This window comes from Rhinoderma darwinii, chromosome 4 (assembly GCF_050947455.1).
Source record: "Rhinoderma darwinii isolate aRhiDar2 chromosome 4, aRhiDar2.hap1, whole genome shotgun sequence".
NCBI lineage: Eukaryota > Metazoa > Chordata > Amphibia > Anura > Rhinodermatidae > Rhinoderma > Rhinoderma darwinii.
Genome location: NC_134690.1, coordinates 80,035,872 through 80,055,358, shown reverse-complemented (window position 1 = coordinate 80,055,358; position 19,487 = coordinate 80,035,872). Strand labels below are relative to the sequence as shown.

At 42.7% G+C, this 19,487-nt stretch overlaps 1 long non-coding RNA gene across 1 annotated transcript in view; it reads left to right on the top strand.

Annotated features, from left to right (window-relative positions):
- LOC142760740 (uncharacterized) overlaps positions 1-19,487 on the top strand; it is a 96,607-nt gene that overhangs the window by 42,888 nt on the left and 34,232 nt on the right. The window contains exons 2-3 of the long non-coding RNA XR_012883386.1: positions 4,645-4,759; positions 5,449-5,557. This is a non-coding gene — a long non-coding RNA (uncharacterized LOC142760740). The remainder of the gene's footprint in view (positions 1-4,644; positions 4,760-5,448; positions 5,558-19,487) is intronic.

The following is a 19,487-nucleotide window of genomic DNA, read 5'->3' as shown; positions in this document are numbered from 1 at the left end:
GAAGTCCATGTGACCGCTGCAGCATGTGATTGGCCTGTGATTGGCTGCAGCGGTCACATGGGCTGAAACGTCATCCAGGGATGTCGGGCCGGATGTCAAGAGAGGGACGCGTCACCAAGGCAACGGTGACGCGTCCCTCTCTTGACATCCAGCCCGACATCCCTGGATGACGCGGCAGTCCATGTGACCGCTGCAGCATGTGATGTGATGTCGGGCCGGATGTCGAGAGGGACGCGTCACCAAGGCAACGGCCGGGAGGCCGGACTGGAGGAAGAAGCAGGAAGTTCTCGGTAAGTATGAACGTCTTTTTATTTACAGGTTGCTCTATATTGTGATCGGAATTCACTGTCCAGGGTGCTGAAAGAGTTACTGCCGATCAGTTAACTCTTTCAGCACCCTGGACGGGTGCACACACGTAGCCACCCGTCATTACGGGAGCTCCATAGACTTCTATGGGCTGCCCGTGCCGTTATTACGGCCTGAAATAGGACATGTTCTATCTTTTTCAACGGCACGGGCACCTTCCCGTAAGAAAACGGGAAGGTACCCGTGGCCAATAGAAGTCTATGAGCCCGTTATTACGGGTCGTAATTACGACCCGTAATAACGGGATTTTTTACGGTTGTGTGCATGAGGCCTTATCCTGTAGATGTCGTATGTTGTATGTCATGACTTCAGGAAAGTGATGGAGTTACCTGTATTCTGTATTCTGCCCTCTCTTCTCGTCTTCATCTACTGATCTGTGCTCTGAGCTCCGGTTACACAGAGCAGCATTAGTATTCTGGAATCCTATGATGTCACAATGTTGATGTCATCTTATTATGTAACAATGTGTACTGAGCTACAGATCACCATCTTGTTGGCAGGTACCAGCAATATAAGGTAACCTGTAATATAGAATAAAGGAGCCAATGGTGCACATTTTCTACTATTGATATATTTTATGACAGTCAAAAGAGAGGGGGCAGTTAGTGAGACTTAGGCCAAAATTATTATAAGGCGCATGTCTCTTAAAAAATTTGGCACATTTTGCACTCTCCGATGGGTATACCATCTTTTTTTTAAAGAAACCTATAAACAACTCAAGGCCTAAGAAGTTAAAAAAAGGAAAATCTTTATTAGTCAATCACAATATAAAAGATAAGCATATCCATGGTACACCGCAACAGACCACAGTACGGAGTGTAAGCTACTATACTACAACAGCAAAAACATTCAGACAATCTGGTGAGCTAATTCATGACTCAAAATGAAATGCAAGTTGCATATAAAAGATAAAACACAAATTACACAGTAAAGATGATACAAAGGTTTAGACGCATCGCCGCAGTCATACACCTTGCTGGGAGAACTTGCTCAGGGATTTCATGATTCTACAGCAAAGTACCTAGAGGTATAAGTGATGTCAATCAACGGCACCTCACTAATTATATGTGACGTTGATCCATCTAGGTACTCTGTTGTAGAATCATCGCTATATGAAATCCCTAAGCTAGTGACAATCTGACGTCCGGACCAGGAAGCAATGGTAGTATACACGTATGCACAGCACATTTCGCCATGACAGATCAACCAGACATCTGAATGATGCAATTTACAGCACATGAACAAACTTCTGCATAATTAGTGGAAGGGGGTTTAACAGGAGCGCTGTAGTTATTAAGCCCAGACGAAAGCTCTAAGCCGAAACGCGCGTCGGGGTGTACACCACTTTTGTGGTGCTATCAACATGGGTATGTACATCTACAATGCTGTTTGACTTTATGATCATGGCTATCTGATGTTTGCACTGTGGCACTTTACTATGTAGTCCGGTATATTGCTTTAGTCATTTGGGGAAATTTTTTTAAACTTGTAAGATTTGAATTTAATATATATACACCACTCATTGCCGTCCCGGTTTGTCATTGTAGGACTAATTTTTTTAATCTAATTTTTAATGTATATACAATGAAATACTGTTTTTATTTTTACTTCTTATTAGCCTGTAAGGACTCATTCGTTTATTTTAGGTGTCATATATACTGTTAGGGTATGTTCACACAGGCTATTTTCAGCTGAAAAATTGGAAGCAGAACGGCTCCAAACATCTGCCCATTGATTTCAATGGGAAAAACGGCATTCTGTTCTGACGGGGCGTTTTTTACGCGGCCCTTTTGAAAAATGGCCGCGTAAAAAAACAGCCGCGAAAAAGAAGTGCATGTCACTTCTTCGGCCGTTTTTGGAGCCGTTTTTCATAGACTCTATAGAAAAACAGCTCCAAAAACGGCCGTGAAAAACGCAAGTTTGATTAAAACACGGCTGAAAATCAGGAGCTGTTTTCCCTTGAAAACAGCGCCGTATTTTCAGACGTTTTTGATTTTGTGTGTGCACATACCCTTATTGTGGCCCCACATGTGGTCCTGCATATACACCACTACTAGCCAATGCATCAGGCATCTTCATGTGTATAATTGTTGCTATTCTTTTGCTTCATTACTGGAACAAGGTTTAAAGGGCTAATAACACTATCAAGAACTCCACAACCTTTACCTACTCCCTTCTATTACTATATGAGCAAAGTCTAGTCAAAGGCAGGTGACAGAAATGGAGGTGTGCAGGACAAATGCTGATTGTGCTTTGGTATAAGATATCTTTAGTCTATAAGTACATCTTTTTCATGGAAATTTACATACATGTAAAAAATGGTTTAATGGTTGAAAAAACACCAAATAGATATTTAGCCAAATTAGACTAAACTTTCTGCTTGCAGCACAAATTACTGATGTTATTTTGGACATATGATGTCTCAAAGCGATCCTCCGGTTCCAGGACAACGCTTTAAATATGATGGTGTATATGGAGTAATAATATCTGATGCCCTGCAGTTCTGCCCCTCTGCAGCGGATCCGCTGTTTTAATGTCCCCTCTGTACTGTCCCAAAATGGCTGCAGCGCCTTTTAGACTTTGTGTCTGAGACACTCCCGATGTTCTTGGATTGGCCAGAGCTCCTCACATGGGAGTGTCTTAGTCTGGGAAGCGCTGTGGCCATTTTGAGACAACACAGAGGGGACCCTAAAATGGCAGATCCATGGAATTGGGCAGCAAATGAAGGGTGCCAGGTAATATTATTCCATTTACCCCATAACATTTATAATTTTGTCCTGAGACCGGAGGGTGGCTTTAACTCATTGAAAAAGGCGGGCAGCTTAGACATAGTTAAAAGGGAAAGAAAAAGCTGAGTCAGCAAAAAAATGGATGGGTACCATCCCAGAAGTCATCAGCCTGAATACGTGTGAAAAACACAGAACATTATGGAGAAATGAACACCATTAATAGGAACATCATTAGTCAATACTGACATGGAGTTGATAACATTTTACAAAATAAACCCTTCCCTCCACATCGCCATTTTTCGTTTTTCCATTTTCGCTTTTTCCTCCACACCTTCCAAAAGCCATAAAAAAAAATATTTCTCCATCGATATAGCCATACGGGGAGGGTGAGGGCTTGTTTTTAGCAGGTCTGAGTTGTAGTTTTTCACAGCACCATTTATTGTACTATATAATGCACTGGGAAACTTGAAAAAAATTATTTCTGAGGGTGTAATAGGTTTTTGGGTTTCGTTTTTACGGCGCTCACTTTGCGGTAAAAACGACATGTAAACTTTATTCTGCGGGTCAATACAATTTCAGTGATACCAAATGTATGTCTTTTTTTAATGTTTAATTAATTGTTAAAAATAAAATTTGTTATGTGTTGCCATAATCTGAGAGCCATAACTTTTTTATTTTTCCGCCAGATGAGCGGTGTAAGGGCTTGTTTTCTGCGAAGTGAGCTGTAGCTATTATTGGTAGCATTTTGGGATATAAAAGACTTTTGGTCACTTTCTATTCCTTTTTTTTTGTAGATGAGGTGACCAAAAAACAGCAATTTTGGCGTTTTAATTATAATTTTTTTCCTTTTGATCACCATGCGGGATAAATAATGTTATATTGTAATATTTCAGACTTTTATGGACGCGATGATACCAATTATGTTAATTTTTGTATTATTTAACATAGCTTTTGGCGGAAAACGTAAAAAGTTTAGTTTTTTTTAACTTTTAAACTATTTTTATATTTAAATACACCAAGAAACTTGAACCAGCGATCGTTAGAGTGCTTGCACGATATACCGCAATATTTATGTATTGTGGTTTATTGTGATTTTTGTTGGCTCCTATTGGCAGGGCTTAGTAGGGGCACTAAAATCACAGAACTGGGGGCCTTTATCAGTCCACAGCCTGCCATGACAACCATCAGCATCCGGCGATCATGTTGGGGAGGGGCAATGGGTCGCCCCCGCTTTCTAATGCTATTGACCATGGCATCTAAGGGGTTAAATTAGCAGGATCCCGCTATGTCATCAATGTCTGATTGGTGTGGACTTGACTCATGTCACCCCTGCCAATAGCTAAAACGAAGTGTCAGCAGCGCTACATAAACATCTTTTTTAGTTGCTGTTTATGTAGTTGAATGGTTTTAGGTCGGGGTGGTTCCTTCTTAAGACACGACTATGTGTGAGTGCTGACTACTGAGAGGAAAGTGTCGTTTACTCATCTATATAACTTGTCAATTTCTTTTTCTTTTTTTTTTTTGGTCGACATTTGAAAACTTGAATTAGAAGCAAAAAGGATTACGCTACATAGAGAAAGAGGAAGAAGAAGAAGAGCAGTAGTCTACAATAAATCCGGGACTTGAGAAACAATTAAACAAATCATACTGCAAAAGCCACACCGGTATGAGTAATAGAGGTTTCTTGTTTTAAATTGAATAATGGCAAGGTGTGTGACAGGCTCTTTGAATGCACATTGCTTAAAATTTGAATTTCTGCAAGAATTTTAAAAAAAATTGACCAGTTATTATTATACCTTGTTTTGACCTCTCCTATCAAGTTGCTATAAATTATTTTTGAAAAATCTTTTATTCACATTCTTCATAATTACTATAATGTTTGGTAACATATTGATGCTTCATTAGAGAATGGATCGTATCATGTTATATAAGTAGGACACACACATATGTGCAATGAGTATTTAATGGCTATACATATTCAGCCTGCCATAGACGGATATTTTTGTGTCTATCTGACAAGAGTTCCAATTATTTTTTCAGTGCAGGACAGTTGTTAATAAAAGGACAGACATTGAAAGATAATTGTCTTGTTCCCATGATACAAATAATGTTGCAATGACTTGTAGCCGATCTGGAGCTGCCAGTCCGGGATGCAGACACATCGGGATCTAATTCATAGGAGGTAGCCATGTAGTCAGTCACAGGTGATGACAGTTACGTTACGCATCAGGTTAAAGTCAAGCAGTAAGGACAAGTGAGTTAAGGAATTGTCAAACAGGTTTATTGTCAGCGACTGGAGATAGAATAAGAGAATCAAGGGTAACTCAGAATTTACATGAAATTTTGGGTTTAGGCAACTCAAGAACAGGCTACAACGGAAGTCGTACACCAGTACTAAGCCAGACTGAGAGCTCAGGAGGAGATGATAAAGATTCTGAGCACCTGAAGGATAATGAGCACAGGTATCGGCAGACAGAACAACCAGAAACGAGTCCAATATCTGTTATGACTACTAAAACATGCTCATTGTTTGAAACTTATGTTATTACTGATTTATTAAAAAGTAGATGTAAAATATGTAAAAAAGTGCTTTATATCATTCAAGTTTTATCCTGTACAACTTTCCAAATAAGTCTCTGTACATTACTTATATAAGGACCAGTTATAACCTCTCTACAGATCAGTCCACTCTGGTAGTAGATTGTTTTTCTTTGGGGACCATACTTAGATGTTACAGAGATAATTTTGTAGTGAAATATGGATTGCAGCATTTCGCATTTCTGAAGCATATTTTTTACTTTTTACTCAGCGAGTGACACAGAATTACTTTTGAAACTCATTTCCACCAGACTAGTTTGCTGAGTCACATATTACAGCAGTTAATCAAGAAAGTGTCAGGATCTTAATGTCAAATAAAGCAGGCTGCCTAGATACTCTTCCTGGAGCTACAGAATTGGTTTCTTAGTGATGAATGTGGCTCATTCCTACATTCACCTCACCTGTCAAAAGGGATCTATGATAGGAATATACTAATAGAGACTTTCCAACCATACATGGTGAGATGTCTCCCCTCTACTGTACCGACAACACATAAGAAAATCCCAGTGAGATGTTACAAAGAGCACCTCTGATAAGAGGCTCTCAATATTTCCAATATACAATTTAATTATCATTCCTTATCATTGAATTGTGCCGAACATTGCATGGTCAGATATATATACAGTGCATTTGGAAAGTCTTCAGACCTTTCACTTTTTTCACATTTTGTTATGTTGAGGCCTTGTGCTAAAATAAAATTAAAAAAAATCAAGTTTTTCCCCATCATTCTGCACTCAATACCCCATAAAGACAAAGTGAAAACCGAATTTAAATTTTTTGGGCAAATTTATTAAGAATGAAAAATGCAAATTTCACATGGACATAAGTATTCAGATCCTTTGCTATGACACTTGAAATTTAGATCTGGGGGCCTCCCATTTCTCTCAATCATCTTTGAATTGTTTCTACACCTTGATTGCAGGCTACCTGTTGTAAATTCATTTGATTGGACATGATTTGGAAAGACATACTCTATATGTCTATATAAGGTCTCACAGCTGACAATGAATATCGGAGCAAAAACCAAGCCATGAGGAGGAAGGAACTGCCTGTAGAGCTCAGAGACATAATGTAATGACAGGGTAGGGAGACAGACAGATGAGCCCTAATCTACCCACCACTCAGTCCCTGCCTACTTGCACGGCCCATCCTAGGCGACGGCGTACAACTGGGCGACGGTCCCTACGCTCAATAAGTGCACGACAGATAAACAGACAAGGGTACACAGAAGCTAAGGGAAATGGGGCAGTTGCCCACTGCAATACCGTGAGCATCAAGAGTAGTGAACAAGCCGAGTCAAACCAGGAGTGTACGTGTAAAGGATCTGCCAGGCACTACGTCTGTGGATACTCCCAGGATTAATCAGTCGACACCTGAGGCCAGACCTCTTAGACTGACACCGGCTCCCACCAATCAGGGTGGCAGGCTCAGGAGTGGGAGAGCCTATCGCGGCCTGGTCAGTCAGGAGTTAGCTCCGCCCCCTGTCCATTTATACCTGCCGTTTTCTCTTCCTCATTGCTTGTGATTCTTCTTGGTTTCCTGGCCCCACTGCTGCCTTGCTCCAGCCTGCTTCTGCCGTGCTTCTGCCTTGCTTCTGTTCCCGCTTATCCTGCTTCGCTCTGCCCCTGGCTTGCTTCCTGCTCCGTGCTCTGCGTTTGTATACTCCATTACATCCTGATCCTGACTGGCTCGTTCACCACTCCGTTTCCTCACGGTGTTCCGTGGGCTACTGCCCCTTCCCTTGCTTGTTCCCTGTTTGTATCCCCTTGCACTTAGTCAGCGTAGGGACCGCCGCCAAGTTGTACCCCGTCGCCTAGGGCGGGTCGTTGCAAGTAGGCAGGGACAGGGCGGTGGGTAGATTAGGGCTCACTTGTTCCCTTCACCTCCTTCCTGCCATAACATAATCACAAGCCCATACCTAGTCTACCATTTCTCCTACGCTGACGCTATCATGGACCCCCTTGAGACCCTGACCCAGCAGATGCAGGGCCTCTCCCTACAGGTCCAGGCCTGACGCTGCCATAGTAGTACCCCTCACCTCACCTCTAGAACCTGACCTCAAGTTACCTGACCGGTTCTCAGGGGACCTTAAGACTTTTCTCTCCTTCCGGGAGAGTTGCAGACTTTACTTCCGTCTAAAACCTCACTCCTCAGGTTCCGAGAACCAGCGGGTGGGTATCATTATATCCCGACTCCAGGAAGGGCCCCAAGAGAGGGCCTTCTCCTTGGCTCCTGACGCCCCTGAACTTTCCTCCGTTGATCGTTTTTTCTCTGCCCTCGGACTCATTTACGACGAGACTGACAGGACTGCCTTAGCCGAGAGTCAGCTGGTGACCTTACGTCAGGGTAGGAGACCTGTTGAGGAATACTGTTCTGATTTTAGAAAGTGGTGCGTAGCTTCTCGGTGGAACGACCCGGCCTTAAGGTGCCAGTTTAGGTTAGGATTATCTGACGCCCTGAAGGATCTGCTTGTTAGCTACCCCTCTTCTGACTCCCTAGGCCAGGTTATGGCCCTAGCAGTACGACTTGACCGACGTCTCAGGGAACGTCAGCTTGAACGTTTCAATGTTTTCCCCTCTGACTTCCCTGCGATTCCCCCCGAGGTCCCGTCTCCTCGCTCTTCCACGGAAGACTCGGAGGTACCTATGCAACTCGGGGCCTCCATGTCCCCTCGACAACATAGAGAGTTCCGCAGGAAGAATGGTCTCTGCTTCTATTGTGGGGATGACAAGCATCAACTGAACACCTGTCCCAGGCGCAAGAATAAGCAGCCGGAAAACTTCCGCGCCTAAGTGATCATCGGGGAGGTCACTTGGGCGCACAGGTATTTCCCGTTAATATGAAACACAATAAAATTTTGCTTCCCTTTCAGGTCTCGTTTGCTGGCCGGTCTGCCACTGGCAGTGCCTTCGTGGATTCTGGCTCATCTGCTAATATCATGTCTGTGGAATTTGCTATGTCTCTAAAAATGCCTTTTATTGATTTGCCTTATCCTGTCCCGGTACTGGGTATCGACTCCACTCCTCTTGCTAATGGTTATTTTACTCAGCATACTCCTGTTTTTGAACTCCTTGTTGGCTCCATGCATTTGGAGCAGTGCTCTGTACTGGTGATGCAGGGATTATCGTCCGATCTGGTATTGGGTCTTCCCTGTTTGCAGCTGCATAATCCCATGTTTGATTGGAATACTGGGGATCTCACCAAATGGGGTAGTGAATGCCTGACGTCATGTCTTTCGGATAACTCTATTTCTCCCCGTGAGGAGGTAAACACGCTACCTGAGTTTGTTCAGGACTTTGCTGATGTGTTTTCTAAGGAGGCCTCCGAGGTGTTGCCCCCTCATAGAGATTACGATTGCGCCATCGATTTGGTACCTGGTGCTAAGCTTCCTAAGGGTAGGATATTTAATCTTTCATGTCCTGAACGTGAAGCTATGAGGGAGTATATCCAAGAATGCCTGGCCAAGGGTTTCATTCGTCCCTCGACTTCTCCTGTAGGTGCTGGCTTCTTCTTCGTGGGGAAGAAGGATGGTGGTCTTAGGCCGTGCATTGACTATCGGAACTTGAATAAGGTCACAGTAAGGAACCAGTATCCCCTTCCTTTGATTCCGGATCTTTTTAATCAGGTTCAGGGGGCCCAATGGTTCTCTAAGTTCGATCTACGGGGGGCATATAACCTTATCCGCATCAAAGAGGGGGATGAGTGGAAGACTGCGTTCAACACGCCCAAAGGTCATTTCGAATACCTGGTCATGCCCTTTGGGTTGTGTAATGCCCCTGCCGTCTTCCAGAATTTTATTAATGAAATTCTGAGAGATTACCTGGGAAATTTTCTTGTAGTGTACATTGATGACATACTGGTGTTTTCCAAGGACTGGTCCTCCCACGTGGAGCATGTCAGGAAGGTCCTCCAGGTCCTCTGGGAAAATAATCTGTTTGCGAAAACCGAAAAATGTGTGTTTGGGGTACAGGAGATACCATTTTTGGGTCAAATCCTCACTCCTCATGAATTCCGCATGGACCCTGCCAAGGTTCAGGCTGTGGCGGAATGGGTCCAACCTGCCTCCCTGAAGGCGCTACAGTGTTTTTTGGGGTTCGCTAACTATTACAGAAGATTTATTGCCAACTTCTCGGTCGTCGCTAAGCCTCTTACGGACCTCACTCGCAAGGGTGCTGATGTCCTCCACAGGCCTCCTGAGGCCGTCCAGGCTTTTGAGACCCTCAAGAAGTGCTTTATCTCGGCCCCCGTGCTGGTTCAGCCCAACCAAAGGGAGCCATTTATTGTGGAGGTTGACGCGTCCGAGGTGGGAGTGGGGGCCGTCTTGTCCCAGGGTACCAGCTCCCTCACCCATCTCCGCCCCTGTGCTTACTTCTCTAGGAAGTTTTCGCCCACGGAGAGTAACTATGATATTGGCAACCGCGAACTTTTAGCCATTAAATGGGCTTTTGAAGAGTGGCGTCACTTCCTGGAGGGGGCCAGACACCAGGTAACGGTCCTTACTGACCACAAGAATCTGGTTTTCCTAGAATCTGCCCGGAGGCTTAATCCTAGACAAGCTCGATGGGCGCTATTCTTTACCAGATTTAACTTCTTGGTTACCTATAGGGCTGGGTCCAAAAATATTAAGGCTGATGCACTGTCACGTAGTTTCATGGCCAATTCTCCTTCTGAGAAGGATCCTGCTTGTATATTACCCCCTGGTATAATCGTTTCTGCAATTTCACTGTATAGTTTGATAAAAATTTAATTGTGCTCCCACAATATGAAAGAATTTATAAGGTTCACTGAAGTAACAATTGAGTAAAAAATACCTTTTAATAGTAACTTGTTAAAAACAGGGGTAAACACACCACTGTGACATAAGCCCCACCGTGATTATTAAAAAATGTATTAAACAAAAAACACTGAGTCATTATGATGCATATATCTCGGTGTTTGTAACTATATTTTATCTGGAATCAGCATATATCCAGGGCACACCAGTAGTACAATCCCCAAATAAAGCACAGGTGTCCGAATAAATCGGATCTCCTAGTGCTGGGTGTAACACAATATGACTGTCCCCAATGCAAACATTCCATAAACAATAAACGACCCTACGCGTTTCAGATACTCATCCTCAGGGGTCCGTATCTTGGTAACTCTGGCCTCTTCACCAGCGATAATGATATTCAACAGCAGATATTCTGCTGTGCGTCACGGCAAGATGCACGTATCGATGTCAACGGCATACTTCATTGCAGGCGCTAGGTTACTATAAACGCTAAAACTCCACCCCTCGTATTAGGCGGCAACACATGAACTGACCAATCCCAGCACCCTCTCGATTCGTGACACCTGCCCATGTGACCCCCCGCCGTCAGCTGACAACCAGGGGTCATCATCGGCCGCATCAACCCGAACGCGCAGGCGCAGTAGAAGCCAAGGACAAGTCGCCCGGACTGCCAAACACGAGGAGGTAAGCGCTACACGATATTGTATTGTAAGTATATCTTGCGGGACAGTTGAACCACCGCAAGTGGACTACCTCACAGAGCAACTCAAATGAAAAATAAACACTTAAAGGTGGACATGAATACTAGATCCCTTATATCAGGAGGGACTGAAAGGCGATCCCTAAATGTATCGGCTGACCCATATGGCCATCTCAATACTTAGTATATTAGACAAATATGAATTCACCCACCCTATGGGCACCCAGTGGAGATAGGCCACCCACAGGGGAATGGTAAGGCATATTAGATGAAACATGTGTAATTAGTCTGCTCATTTAAACCTGCTGGTTGTATACATTCCAGTCTATGGATCCATTGTGCTTCTTTGCGTAAAATCAAGTTGTCCCAATCCCCTCCTCTTTTAGGGGGTCTAACAAGTTCAATTGCTTGAAACTTTAAGCATGCTGCCTGACCTTGGTGTTTTGCATGCACATGCTTAGATATTGGGGTGTCCCTAGCATGGATAATGTCTCCAACATGCTCCCTAATACGGCGACGAAATTGTCGTGCTGTTTTACCCACATAATTAAGGGGGCATGGACATGTGATTAGGTAGACCACTCCCGCTGTCTTGCAATTGACATAATCCCGAATGTTGTATTGTTTCTGTGTAACGACACTAGTGAAGCTATTCCCTTTAAAAATGAATTCACAGGCTTTACAGCTACCACATCTAAAAGTGCCTGGTATTTGTCTATCCAGCCACGTACCCCTAGGTGAGATGGGGTCAAAACAGCTATGCATGACTCTGTCCCTTATGTTTTTCCCTCTCCGATATGTGACAGACGGCCTCTGTGTGATCTGATCTACTAAATCTACATCAGAACTGAGGATACGCCAATACCTATTCAGTATCTGCATGATGTCATTTTGTTTTGAATCATAGGTGCCTATGAGTCTCGTGACCTGTTCTTCTTTCCGTTTTTTAGGGACCAGGAGACATTGCCTATCTGCATCCCTTGCTCCCTCATAGGCCTTCCTAATAACACTCTTGGGGAAGCCTCTATCCTTCAATCTTGTTTTGAGTTCCTGGGCCTGGCACTCAAAATCACCCATAGAGCTACAATTCCTGCGTACTCTCATAAATTGGCCTTTCGGAATGCCACGTTTGAGGGAATAAGGATGACAGCTATTCCATTGCAGAAAACTATTAGTTGCTGTTTCTTTCCGATGTACCTTGGTGCGGATTGTGCCTTCTTCTGTTTTTGTGATTTTCAAGTCTAAAAAGGACAATTCTTTCTCACTGATCTCACATGTGAATTTTAGTCCTACCTCATTGTTGTTGAGGGCTGCCACAAACCTATGGAACTCATCCGCTGTAGAGTTCCAGAGGATCAACACGTCATCAATATATCTAATCCATAATCCAACGGATGACGTCCATTTGACAAATTTGTCCCCAAAGACAATTGTCTCCTCCCACCAGCCAAGAAATAAATTTGCATAGGTGGGAGCAGCAGGACTCCCCATTGCAGTACCACATTGCTGATGAAAAATTTTGTCTTCAAAAATAAATATATTTTTTTCAAGAACAAACTGTAGTAACTGCAAAACAAATTGGTTATGAGCTGCAAACTGAGTACCTCTAGATCCCAGATAATACTCGACCGCTTTATAACCACATTTGTGAGGTATGGATGAATACAACGCCTCAACATCCAGACTAGCCAGGATTGTATCTTTCTCCAGAGAAATACCGTCAATCTGTTTCAAGACATCCATAGTGTCACGTACATATGACGTGAGACTCAAGACAAAGGGACGCAACACCTGATCAACATATGTACTCACGTTTTGAGTTAAATTATTGATGCCTGAAACAATGGGTCTGCCACGTAAGGGAGGATACCCTTTATGGATTTTGGGCAGGCTATAAAAACACGCCATAACAGGAAATTGTGGGTATAGGAACCCGAACTCACCTGCACTAATCAAAGATCTGCTCTTTGCATCACTCAAGATGCTCAGCAGCTCTTTCTTGAATAGTGCCGTAGGGTTATCCTTTAAAATGGTGTAGCAGTCATGGTTGAACAAAATGTCCTCACACATTTTCTTATAATCATCCCTGCTCATGACCACAATGTTTCCACCTTTATCAGATGCCTTTAAAACAATGTTCTGTTTTTTCTCTAGAGTGGTCAGAGCTAATCGTTCAGACCAAGACAAGTTGTTATCCATGCCCCTACTATCCTGACTAAGACTTTTGATCTCATCTCCCACCATATCCACAAATAAATCCACGTTGGTAAAGTCTCCTATAGGTGGCAGCTTCTTGCTCTTCATTTTTAAGTTGGTGAAGGGACCTATACCTGGAGCTCTTCCAGATTCCTCTAGTAACCCCTCTAGGGCTGAAAGGCCTTCCATATCAGACTCCTCTCGCCCTAGTTCCATACATTTTTTCCTATTACGGTGTTTAAAAAATTTTATCCATTTGAGTTTACGAGCAAATAAGTTGAGATCTTTTATCCACGAAAATGAGTCAAATTTAACTGTAGGGACAAAAGAAAGTCCCTTTTCTAATAATGTAATCTCTGATGCACTCAAATTATATTCAGAAAGGTTAATGATTTGAAGCCTATCCATATTATTCCCCTTCACTAATCCTTTTGTCCCCTCAGCATATAGCGGGAAATGGGAGGATTGTTGGCTAAAAAATTATTGCCACTGTTAGAAGAGGCTCTCCCACGGCCTCTATTTCTACCCCTTGCTCCTCCCCTAAATTTTTGTTTCCCACCACCACCACCAAAAAATGGGCCCACTCTTTCAGAGTCTGTAGTTTCACTCTCTGATGTGGAAGGGTCAGATTCCCTCGGCCCCCTATTGGTCTGTTGATATTGCTGTTGTTGTGTAGTAACAAAATCATACGCTTTTTTCTCCCTAAATTCCTGTAGGTCTTTCTGGAATTGGAAGTGTTTACGTTCCTTTAGATGATTAGTAAACCTTTCTAAAGTTTGTTGGAGGATTTTGTCCCTTTTATCAAAGCCAGGGGTATCTACCAGGGACTTAGCTGCCTCAATCTCTTTTTTAAGCTCAGCACTAATAAAGTCAAACTGGACTTTTTCTTCCTCTACCAAAATCTGCATCAGCCTAAGTGAGCTCCCTGTAATCTCCTGTTCCCACCTTTCTTTTATATTAGCGGTTTTTAATCTTGATGCTGGGACAATGGGGACCCTGAGACCTCTGGGAACTATCTTGTTCTTTAAATAGTTTTCCAGACTCTGGATCTCCCACCAACTTCTAGTATAATCTTTATGCAATCTATTGAGGTTTTTGAAGGTAGTTTTGAGAGATGCACCCTGAACTGTATACATCAGTTCACATTCAGAAAAAACGCTTTTTGCCTCACTCATCCACCCATCTGTGTTTAATTCAGAAAGTGCAAAGGCTGCCATACCTAGATATAATGAAATTATTAACTGTAAGGACTAAATGTAATTTCACTGTATAGTTTGATAAAAATTTAATTGTGCTCCCACAATATGAAAGAATTTATAAGGTTCACTGAAGTAACAATTGAGTAAAAAATACCTTTTAATAGTAACTTGTTAAAAACAGGGGTAAACACACCACTGTGACATAAGCCCCACCGTGATTATTAAAAAATGTATTAAACAAAAAACACTGAGTCATTATGATGCATATATCTCGGTGTTTGTAACTATATTTTATCTGGAATCAGCATATATCCAGGGCACACCAGTAGTACAATCCCCAAATAAAGCACAGGTGTCCGAATAAATCGGATCTCCTAGTGCTGGGTGTAACACAATATGACTGTCCCCAATGCAAACATTCCATAAACAATAAACGACCCTACGCGTTTCAGATACTCATCCTCAGGGGTCCGTATCTTGGTAACTCTGGCCTCTTCACCAGCGATAATGATATTCAACAGCAGATATTCTGCTGTGCGTCACGGCAAGATGCACGTATCGATGTCAACGGCATACTTCATTGCAGGCGCTAGGTTACTATAAACGCTAAAACTCCACCCCTCGTATTAGGCGGCAACACATGAACTGACCAATCCCAGCACCCTCTCGATTCGTGACACCTGCCCATGTGACCCCCCGCCGTCAGCTGACAACCAGGGGTCATCATCGGCCGCATCAACCCGAACGCGCAGGCGCAGTAGAAGCCAAGGACAAGTCGCCCGGACTGCCAAACACGAGGAGGTAAGCGCTACACGATATTGTATTGTAAGTATATCTTGCGGGACAGTTGAACCACCGCAAGTGGACTACCTCACAGAGCAACTCAAATGAAAAATAAACACTTAAAGGTGGACATGAATACTAGATCCCTTATATCAGGAGGGACTGAAAGGCGATCCCTAAATGTATCGGCTGACCCATATGGCCATCTCAATACTTAGTATATTAGACAAATATGAATTCACCCACCCTATGGGCACCCAGTGGAGATAGGCCACCCACAGGGGAATGGTAAGGCATATTAGATGAAACATGTGTAATTAGTCTGCTCATTTAAACCTGCTGGTTGTATACATTCCAGTCTATGGATCCATTGTGCTTCTTTGCGTAAAATCAAGTTGTCCCAATCCCCTCCTCTTTTAGGGGGTCTAACAAGTTCAATTGCTTGAAACTTTAAGCATGCTGCCTGACCTTGGTGTTTTGCATGCACATGCTTAGATATTGGGGTGTCCCTAGCATGGATAATGTCTCCAACATGCTCCCTAATACGGCGACGAAATTGTCGTGCTGTTTTACCCACATAATTAAGGGGGCATGGACATGTGATTAGGTAGACCACTCCCGCTGTCTTGCAATTGACATAATCCCGAATGTTGTATTGTTTCTGTGTAACGACACTAGTGAAGCTATTCCCTTTAAAAATGAATTCACAGGCTTTACAGCTACCACATCTAAAAGTGCCTGGTATTTGTCTATCCAGCCACGTACCCCTAGGTGAGATGGGGTCAAAACAGCTATGCATGACTCTGTCCCTTATGTTTTTCCCTCTCCGATATGTGACAGACGGCCTCTGTGTGATCTGATCTACTAAATCTACATCAGAACTGAGGATACGCCAATACCTATTCAGTATCTGCATGATGTCATTTTGTTTTGAATCATAGGTGCCTATGAGTCTCGTGACCTGTTCTTCTTTCCGTTTTTTAGGGACCAGGAGACATTGCCTATCTGCATCCCTTGCTCCCTCATAGGCCTTCCTAATAACACTCTTGGGGAAGCCTCTATCCTTCAATCTTGTTTTGAGTTCCTGGGCCTGGCACTCAAAATCACCCATAGAGCTACAATTCCTGCGTACTCTCATAAATTGGCCTTTCGGAATGCCACGTTTGAGGGAATAAGCAGAATATCTGCTGTTGAATATCATTATCGCTGGTGAAGAGGCCAGAGTTACCAAGATACGGACCCCTGAGGATGAGTATCTGAAACGCGTAGGGTCGTTTATTGTTTATGGAATGTTTGCATTGGGGACAGTCATATTGTGTTACACCCAGCACTAGGAGATCCGATTTATTCGGACACCTGTGCTTTATTTGGGGATTGTACTACTGGTGTGCCCTGGATATATGCTGATTCCAGATAAAATATAGTTACAAACACCGAGATATATGCATCATAATGACTCAGTGTTTTTTGTTTAATACATTTTTTAATAATCACGGTGGGGCTTATGTCACAGTGGTGTGTTTACCCCTGTTTTTAACAAGTTACTATTAAAAGGTATTTTTTACTCAATTGTTACTTCAGTGAACCTTATAAATTCTTTCATATTGTGGGAGCACAATTAAATTTTTATCAAACTATACAGTGAAATTACATTTAGTCCTTACAGTTAATAATTTCATTATATCTAGGTATGGCAGCCTTTGCACTTTCTGAATTAAACACAGATGGGTGGATGAGTGAGGCAAAAAGCGTTTTTTCTGAATGTGAACTGATGTATACAGTTCAGGGTGCATCTCTCAAAACTACCTTCAAAAACCTCAATAGATTGCATAAAGATTATACTAGAAGTTGGTGGGAGATCCAGAGTCTGGAAAACTATTTAAAGAACAAGATAGTTCCCAGAGGTCTCAGGGTCCCCATTGTCCCAGCATCAAGATTAAAAACCGCTAATATAAAAGAAAGGTGGGAACAGGAGATTACAGGGAGCTCACTTAGGCTGATGCAGATTTTGGTAGAGGAAGAAAAAGTCCAGTTTGACTTTATTAGTGCTGAGCTTAAAAAAGAGATTGAGGCAGCTAAGTCCCTGGTAGATACCCCTGGCTTTGATAAAAGGGACAAAATCCTCCAACAAACTTTAGAAAGGTTTACTAATCATCTAAAGGAACGTAAACACTTCCAATTCCAGAGAGACCTACAGGAATTTAGGGAGAAAAAAGCGTATGATTTTGTTACTACACAACAACAGCAATATCAACAGACCAATAGGGGGCCGAGGGAATCTGACCCTTCCACATCAGAGAGTGAAACTACAGACTCTGAAAGAGTGGGCCCATTTTTTGGTGGTAGTGGTGGGAAACAAAAATTTAGGGGAGGAGCAAGGGGTAGAAATAGAGGCCGTGGGAGAGCCTCTTCTAACAGTGGCAATAATTTTTTAGCCAACAATCCTCCCATTTCCCGCTATATGCTGAGGGGACAAAAGGATTAGTGAAGGGGAATAATATGGATAGGCTTCAAATCATTAACCTTTCTGAATATAATTTGAGTGCATCAGAGATTACATTATTAGAAAAGGGACTTTCTTTTGTCCCTACAGTTAAATTTGACTCATTTTCGTGGATAAAAGATCTCAACTTATTTGCTCGTAAACTCAAATGGATAAAATTTTTTAAACACCATAATAGGAAAAAATGTATGGAACTAGGGCTAGAGGAGTCTGATATGGAAGGCCTTTCAGCCCTAGAGGGGTTACTAGAGGAATCTGGAAGAGCTCCAGGTATAGGTCCCTTCACCAACTTAAAAATGAAGAGCAAGAAGCTGCCACCTATAGGAGACTTTACCAACGTGGATTTATTTGTGGATATGGTGGGAGATGAGATCAAAAGTCTTAGTCAGGATAGTAGGGGCATGGATAACAACTTGTCTTGGTCTGAACGATTAGCTCTGACCACTCTAGAGAAAAAACAGAACATTGTTTTAAAGGCATCTGATAAAGGTGGAAACATTGTGGTCATGAGCAGGGATGATTATAAGAAAATGTGTGAGGACATTTTGTTCAACCATGACTGCTACACCATTTTAAAGGATAACCCTACGGCACTATTCAAGAAAGAGCTGCTGAGCATCTTGAGTGATGCAAAGAGCAGATCTTTGATTAGTGCAGGTGAGTTCGGGTTCCTATACCCACAATTTCCTGTTATGGCGTGTTTTTATAGCCTGCCCAAAATCCATAAAGGGTATCCTCCCTTACGTGGCAGACCCATTGTTTCAGGCATCAATAATTTAACTCAAAACGTGAGTACATATGTTGATCAGGTGTTGCGTCCCTTTGTCTTGAGTCTCACGTCATATGTACGTGACACTATGGATGTCTTGAAACAGATTGACGGTATTTCTCTGGAGAAAGATACAATCCTGGCTAGTCTGGATGTTGAGGCGTTGTATTCATCCATACCTCACAAATGTGGTTATAAAGCGGTCGAGTATTATCTGGGATCTAGAGGTACTCAGTTTGCAGCTCATAACCAATTTGTTTTGCAGTTACTACAGTTTGTTCTTGAAAAAAATATATTTATTTTTGAAGACAAAATTTTTCATCAGCAATGTGGTACTGCAATGGGGAGTCCTGCTGCTCCCACCTATGCAAATTTATTTCTTGGCTGGTGGGAGGAGACAATTGTCTTTGGGGACAAATTTGTCAAATGGACGTCATCCGTTGGATTATGGATTAGATATAATGATGACGTGTTGATCCTCTGGAACTCTACAGCGGATGAGTTCCATAGGTTTGTGGCAGCCCTCAACAACAATGAGGTAGGACTAAAATTCACATGTGAGATCAGTGAGAAAGAATTGTCCTTTTTAGACTTGAAAATCACAAAAACAGAAGAAGGCACAATCCGCACCAAGGTACATCGGAAAGAAACAGCAACTAATAGTTTTCTGCAATGGAATAGCTGTCATCCTTATTCCCTCAAACGTGGCATTCCGAAAGGCCAATTTATGAGAGTACGCAGGAATTGTAGCTCTATGGGTGATTTTGAGTGCCAGGCCCAGGAACTCAAAACAAGATTGAAGGATAGAGGCTTCCCCAAGAGTGTTATTAGGAAGGCCTATGAGGGAGCAAGGGATGCAGATAGGCAATG